The sequence below is a fragment of the Photinus pyralis genome, unplaced genomic scaffold (assembly GCF_008802855.1).
Source record: "Photinus pyralis isolate 1611_PpyrPB1 unplaced genomic scaffold, Ppyr1.3 Ppyr1.4_LG10, whole genome shotgun sequence".
Classification (NCBI taxonomy): domain Eukaryota; kingdom Metazoa; phylum Arthropoda; class Insecta; order Coleoptera; family Lampyridae; genus Photinus; species Photinus pyralis.
In genome coordinates, this window is record NW_022170250.1 from 12407687 (window position 1) to 12415414 (window position 7728).

Consider the following 7728-nt stretch of genomic DNA (forward strand, 5'->3'; position numbering starts at 1 on the left):
CTTGGTGCTCATGGCGGGTGCTCGTGCTTGGTGCTTATGTCGGGTGCTCGTACTTGGCTTCATCTCGGTGCTTGGTACTCATGCCAGTTGCTCGTGCTTGGTGCTTATGTCGGGTGCTCAAGCTTGGTTCTTATGTCGAGTGCTCGTGCTTGGAGTTTATGTAGGTTGCTCGTGCTTGGTGTTCATATCGGGCGCTTGTGCTTGGTTTCATCTCGGGCGCTCGTGCTTGGAGCTTCAAGGCAGTATTTTCATTATTAATGGAGAAAAGAAGATTTATTTTCAAGCGACTGTGAGGTGGTGCCCCTTAACGAAGGTAACCAAAACTAAATGCTGAATGGTCATCATTGGGGATGGAAGCATGTCTTTCTTGCGAGGAAGCGTGATGGAGTCAGCGCTGTATATCTATTAGTCACGCCTTAAATGAATTCAAAAAGATCTTAAATGATAAATGTAGACTGACGCAGGACATGTCGTACTAAAGTGCTCAAGATGGTAGAATAACAGGTTGTGGGTAGCCTTTCAGATAGGAGAGGTAATATAGGAATCCAATATTGTAGTAATCATGCTTGAGAGTGAAAGGAAATGGGAAATTGTATCAAAACTGATAACATAAATAGTAAGAACTAGAGAGAAATAAATCATAGTGCCGCTGCCGAGGTAGATAGAGAGCGCTACGTAAGACTGCGAAAGTGATGCCCGTTGCAAGACCCTAGCTCCAAGAAGGGAGGAGTTCTGCACTTCTCTCTGCATGATACCGTAGAGGGCGTGCCTAACGCATTTCCCCAATTCCCGAAAGTAAACGTTAGGTTAGGGTTGGGTAGGTTACGTTACCCAAGCGGCATTGCTAGCCGGAAGAAGAAGATTTCCCCCTACTATGATTGAAGTGTCCGGGCCACAGGTGCCCCTGGCGAGACACATCGATATCCTGGGGGTGAGAATCGACAGAAACCTGAATTATATTGCGCACGCTGAGCAAATAGGCAAATAATACGACCATACAAATGCATAGACTATTCTGGAATTGTGGGGGGCCGCGCGAGGGCAGAAGAAGGGTTTTATCAGCGGCGGTGACCAAAACGGTGCTCTACGGTTGTGAAGTGTGGGGGGAGAAGACTTTAAAAACCCCTAAAGTGCGTGACAAGTTGGACGCCCTACAACGTAAAATGTCCATAGGCATCGTATCTGCCTATCGTACGGTATCCACCAAGGGCCTGTTTGTGGTGGCGAGGACGCCACCCCTTAGACTGATCGTAGAAGAGAGAGTGATCGGGAGAAGGAGATCCAAGACCCTGGACATCTGGCAAATAGAGTGGAGGATGTGCATCGGCCTAGGGGAGGTCCTGGAACCAGGGAACCTGGTAAAGAATATGCTGGAGAGCAGGATGAAATGGGAAAAAGTTAGCGAATACGTGAAAGAAGTAGTTAGAACCAGGGAAGAGGAGGCGAGGAGAAACCTGGCACCATGATGTGTTAGAGAGAAAAAAGGGCCCGACCTGGAAGAATACAAGAGTGATACCCAGGCGGAAACCTTACACAAATGGAATTAGAGAGAAGGGGTTTATTGTGTGAGATCCCCACACTACCCCCGCCGATAGATAATAGGGCGGAGTGTGCGATAAGACATTCCCTAATTCCCAAAATCGAGGAAAAAAAGGTTAGCTTAGCGAAGGGTTAACCGGCAATGAGTTGGCATGGCAATGGGATGGGTGAGCAGGTAGTTGAGATGGCCACCGTGAGCTGGCGGTAATAAAGTCTCCTACACCGCGATGTGGTATATACGTACCACTCTACGAAGTTTACCAAAACTTGCTAATTTAATTACTTTATTGCCTGCACGTAATGTCCAGTTAACTTAATTTACATTTTCAGCGAATCGCCTAAACGAGCACGACTACATATTCCGTTAGTCGCCTCAATTTTTAGCGCAGTTTCCAACTCCTGTTGGAAGCCCGCTATATGTATATGGACATTTAAAAAAAAATTTCCATGACAGAAGCAGACCAGACTACTTTTCCTGTCGCCTGTCATTTTACCGGTCGCACCTGTCACTTTCCCAGCCGCACCTGTGACTTTTCCGGCCGCACTTGTCACATTTCTAAATGTCTCCGGTCATTACTAACAGATTGACATTAATGAAAAGTTTCACATACAAGATAATTGAAATTTGATATTAAAATATGATCTCGGGTAAAATTTAATGCAAAACTCGTCTGTAAAATGACATTATTTTGACTCCAAATTAACTGGTACTCGGTCCCAATTATTAAACGGTGTATTTATTGCACTAAATTCCGTTTTGAAACTTCCACTGAATGGAAATAATTCATAATGCACAAGATTGGGATAAAGAGCACCGAAAATTTTTTTATGATCATTTCAAGACTCTTCAAACTTATGTATAGTTTCACAACCGCGTATGATTAAAAAGAATAATGCATTAATGCATCCAATCAAAAATTCCACTTACTTCATTTATGACTAGAAACGTACGTTAAGTGCTACAATTAAAGGGTAACTTTGCAGACAGGTTGAACTTTAATAAAATACGTACTTTATCTCAGTGCAGCAAATGAAAAATTTCTTTAAGACAAATAGCACACGACCTGGCAATTGAAGTTTTTCCTCCACTTTATTGCGAACTGGACCTGAACCCTAATGCAAGTTTCTGTCTGAAGCGGTTTCGGTTTGATTGTCATTAAAGTTTCCAACTTTAAAAATCGTTACCTACCTGCGATGGGAAACGTTCGAAGAAGGCAGAAATTTCAATTTTCGAGCACAGTTAACTTCAACAAAACGAAGCTTTCAACATAATCAACTCCGGATCGACGGGCAATTAATGCTGATTAGCTAGTTTAGTTTTTTAGCTGACGCGCGAGCTTCGCTAGATAGGTACATAAATGGATTGGAAATTAGTTCGGCTTGTGCTTTGCGAATTATTCAAGTATTCCAAACCAGAATCATTTTTGACAAAGGAAGTTCCCTCGAGCATTAACTAAGTTTTAATCTAAAATATTACATTGTTTTTAAAAGCGCATCCTCAATTACGTTCCAAAGAGGGCTTTTTGCCAATTACATTATCATTTTTAAGTTAAAATGTTTCTATAACAGTTTTATACCACTAAGATATAAAAATGCCTTTCCTTTATAAATATCGTCGTACCTTGTGATGTACAACATTATTTTAGTATAATAACAAAAATTACTTGGAGGCATGAAAAATATTCTAACCATATAATGAAGGGCATGTAGTTCTTCGATTACAAAATGTTCCTAATGTACCAATACAATTTATTTGGAGATTCCTAAAACTTAGATTACACGTATCAATGTCGAGGACTGACTTGAAAGCCGTGGGAATGAAGTAATATTTGTCATTTTTACAAGTCATTGAAAAGATTTAAATTGATTTTTTCAAATTGATCTTAAATGAGCACATATTTTATTACATTCTCGGAACCTTCAATAATTTAAGAACCCAACAAACGCTTAAAATTGAAGAAAAAATTAACAGAATAATTAAAGCTTTACAGAACAATACTAAAAGAACAAATTCGGTTTTTCGAACACCTTTACAACGTTCGTTAATGTTTTTTGTTCGTTATGAAAGGGTTTCACGACACACGCAAATTGCATTGCAATAATCAAACAAAACGAAAACGCGAACGAAACCGTAGAAACCATCAAACTTCATTGTTTTTCGGTAACTACATAAAAATCTCTTAAAATACTAACATGTCTACTAATTCAGTATTTGTAAAATGATGCATTTTTAATTAGACACTAATTTATCTTAAAGATTAAACAATTAAACATTTATCTACAAAACAAAAATAATTGGTTTTCATAAGGGGCTTGACACCGAGAATTTTCCGGACATTAATAAGAAATGTCTATTGAGGTGCCCTCCAATCATTTCTGAATATCATGAATACTATTATTTTGTCACACCATGTATAAAGTTAGTAGGCGGAAAAACACCGCCACCCCGGCGTCTACATCCTCAGGAAAAATATGCAATATAAATAATAATAGTAGTAACTTCATAACAATTCATGGCTCTTATACACGAGGAAGTTTATTTTCAACCGACGCGACCGACGTTACGAGTTAGGGACGACCCACGTGTTGCAGTTTCCTATCAATTAAAATTAAAAAAATTATCAAAGTCCTCGTGTGAGATCGGAGGGACCTCAACTCATTTTTGTGTGGCAGATCAGGGTCTCATTAGCCAGTGTTGATTCCACCAACAATAAGACTTTGTTGAAAGCTCCCACATTCACTTTGTCACTTCCCACTTCCCGTGCACCCGCAACTCGCATTTGAGGTTTTTACTCCGCCATCAGTAAGATTTTGTCGGGGGCTACCACATTCTCTTTGTCGGTACTCAGTTCCGACGTCCCGCTCACTCGCGATTCCCATTTTGGTGGATGTCGCTAAAAACCAGGCACAAAATAGTACTCAATATTTGGATACCTTTGTACAAATAAATTTGCAAAATCTGAAGTGGAAAATTCCAAAGTCATCAAGCTGAAATTGTCTAAATTATTTATCTAACTCTATTTATGTGAATGGAGAATGGTTGTATCTTGTCGGGGTAAAGCTATTTCCATATGATTCCTTTATTTGTTACCACGTTTCTTTTAGGTTATGCCACACGTTTTAATTTAATCACCTACCTTTCTTTTACTTATATCGCAATCCGAAACTCATTTATTAATGGGGTACGTAAGTTCGAATTAGATTTAATTTTGGCATTGTAGTTTTTGGGTGTATCTTTCGTGTAACGAACACCCATCTATCGTGGAAGTACCGTTCTCTGATGAAAGATTATAACGAGTTCACCAACCTATGTTTGACATGTTCTGCTTAGCTGGAACTCATGCAAATCTTCATATTTATTTATTATCCCTTTCTTGTTCTGGGCCCTCAACGGGCTTGCGACCAATTACAGAGTGATCCGCATAAGGCTTTTTAGGGGTGACTCTGCAAAAGGTCTTAAGTTGTTGTATACTACTCCGGTATTTACCTTACGAATTAGGAAAACTGCAGGAAAACCTAATTCGGAGTAGCCGGCAAAATGGTCGAAACTGGTCTAAGGTAATTTCCATCTCTGCCACAGATAAAAAATTCACCTCAACCCAGGTTCGAACACCCGACCTCCGGATTTATAGTCCAACGCTCTACCATTGAGCCACAAAGCAAGTAATTTAAGATCAGAAGTTCTGCAATGTAATGTGTGAACTATCGCAGAAGCTGCCAAAGTGAAGGTAAACTGTAATAACTTTGGTGGTGTCTTTTCCGTTGCCGTACATATTTCGTTGTATCGGTTTATTTTGCACCCAATTTGAGCCGAAATTGACCACAATCTTCTTTTCGACAAAATGAGTGTTTTTTACAGTATTTCGTATACAACTTATGCCCGTTTGCACCGAAAAATTTAAGCGGAGCTTAGATTAAGCATAGCTTAAAATCCATGGCACCCATTGGCCCGTATGAATAAAAGTAAGCAAATGCTTATACTTGCAAAATTCAAAGTAAATACTCGCAAGTCGCAACTGCCCCTTCATACTGGTCTGTTTAGCATGGTTTAGCAGCGCTGCACTGCGTCCTGTCCTTCTGCTTAGAAGCGCTGCTAAGTCGCCCAGTGCGAAGGAGCACTTACTTTGAATTTTGTAAGTATAAGCATTTGCTTACTTTTATTCATATGGACCATTGTCTCAATAATCGTTGCCATGGATTTTAAGCTACGCTTAAGCTAAGCTCCACTTAAATTTGTCGGTACAAACGGCCATTAGACGTAAATACTTACCTCCCTCCCTTTGAATTGGAAACGGTATGAGATATCGATTAATGGCACTATGGCACATATCCTTGACCATGAATGTAATTATAAGAAATATTCTATTTGAAAGTTCACTCTTTTCATTACCGGTATCGAAAATGAAGATGGTCATTAAATATCAATTTGATTGAGGTCGTGTTGTGGTAATAGTTAAGGTCACCCCGGGAATAAAATTTTCCAATTTTTAGAGTTAAGAATTTGGGTGTATAGTAAACATTTTAATTTGAACTTCAAATCATCTTCATCGCCAATGACGAATGTAAGATCACCTTTAGGCGGCCCCGCCGATATTTTTCAACTTTTATAAGATTGTGTAACATTTTTTCTCTCCCCCATCCCCACAGATTTAATGGCAAACCATAGATAAAAATGACACACCATGCATATAAGTTCGTTTAATGTTTGTTTAGAAACCGCAAACTGAGCATGTTTTGTATGTTTGACAGTTCATCCCCCTATCTGCGTGAAGGTCTGACGACTATCCGACCGATTCCTCTACATCTCCAGAAGTATCGCATGACTACTACCTCCGATGGCTGAGTAACAAAAACTGATCATTCTATATGTTGCGCAGGCTTTAGGGACAGTGATGAACGAAATCGGAGCCGGACAATAGGGCGCCGCCGGAAGGGCGCGGCCGTTAGGGCGCGATACATAAGGGCGCGAGGACAAAAGGGCGCGGGACATAAAGGCGCAGGGACATAAGGGCGCGGGGACATAAGAGCGCAAGGACATATGGGCGCGAGATAGAGTATTCTCAATAAAATATCTTGTAGTTAGTTTGTGTTGATATGTTATAACGGGCGATCAAAAATGAGTGACTGTCGAGTCGCCTTTCAAGTTAAGTACGATTTCGCATATAAACAAAAATTCCAAAGGTAACTCGACAGCAACTCATTTTTTATCGCATAGTATCAACAGTCATCATGACACCCCTGTTCAAGATACACAAATATAGGTACTTATATAGGTAAATTTCAGAGTATTCGGTTCATCCGTTATTTTTTGAATGTTTTCTTAAATAAATGGCCCAGAAGGCATTGTGAATTTTGGATCTATCAAACCCCAATTTTCGCATTACGCCTATCATATTGGTATCGGCTATCCATATTGAAAACTCGTGCAATTCGATGCATAACTAGCGAAGATGTCAAAATGGCACTGTTTATTCTTTGGCCGATATTGCCAATTCTCAAACTCCTATCTACAAATTTGATAATGAATCTAGTTGCAGAATTACATTGTAATAGGTTGCGCCGTTCTTTTTTAAATGGTTGGACGTGAAAAAATCGAGCGAGCCAGCGATTTGGGACATAGCATAAACGTATCGTTTAAGCAACTAGACGCTACAAATATACATGTAAAAGTGACTAAATCTTTTGGCATTGCGCATTATATGTTTTTGGTATCTTGAACGCCCTGTGTAATGACTGTTGGTATAACATATCAACACAAACTAATATATATTTTTTAGATAATATCATCGTCCCCTGGCCGGAAACGCCCGGAACATATTGTTATAAACAAAAAACGAAGAAAAAATGGGAAAATGTCGTGTTTTTTCACATTTGACTTCGAATATCTCGTTAACTATTACTCGGAGGGAAAAAATGAATAGAAATGAACTTATTTAGAATAAAATTTTTTATAAGATACAGTTGGCCCGGAAGGCTAATTTTCAACTGTTATTGTTATTTATGGAAAAATGTAAAATAGTAATCTCGAAAATTAACACTTTGTTATTGCTAAGTAAAATTCATCCGATCTTTTTGAAAATCCGTATTTAGTAACTTCTTTTGGTAACAAAACAATATGACAAACCAGATCACCGTAGGTTTCATACTCATTGATTAATTAAATAAACAAGTAGAAAAAGAGATGATTTG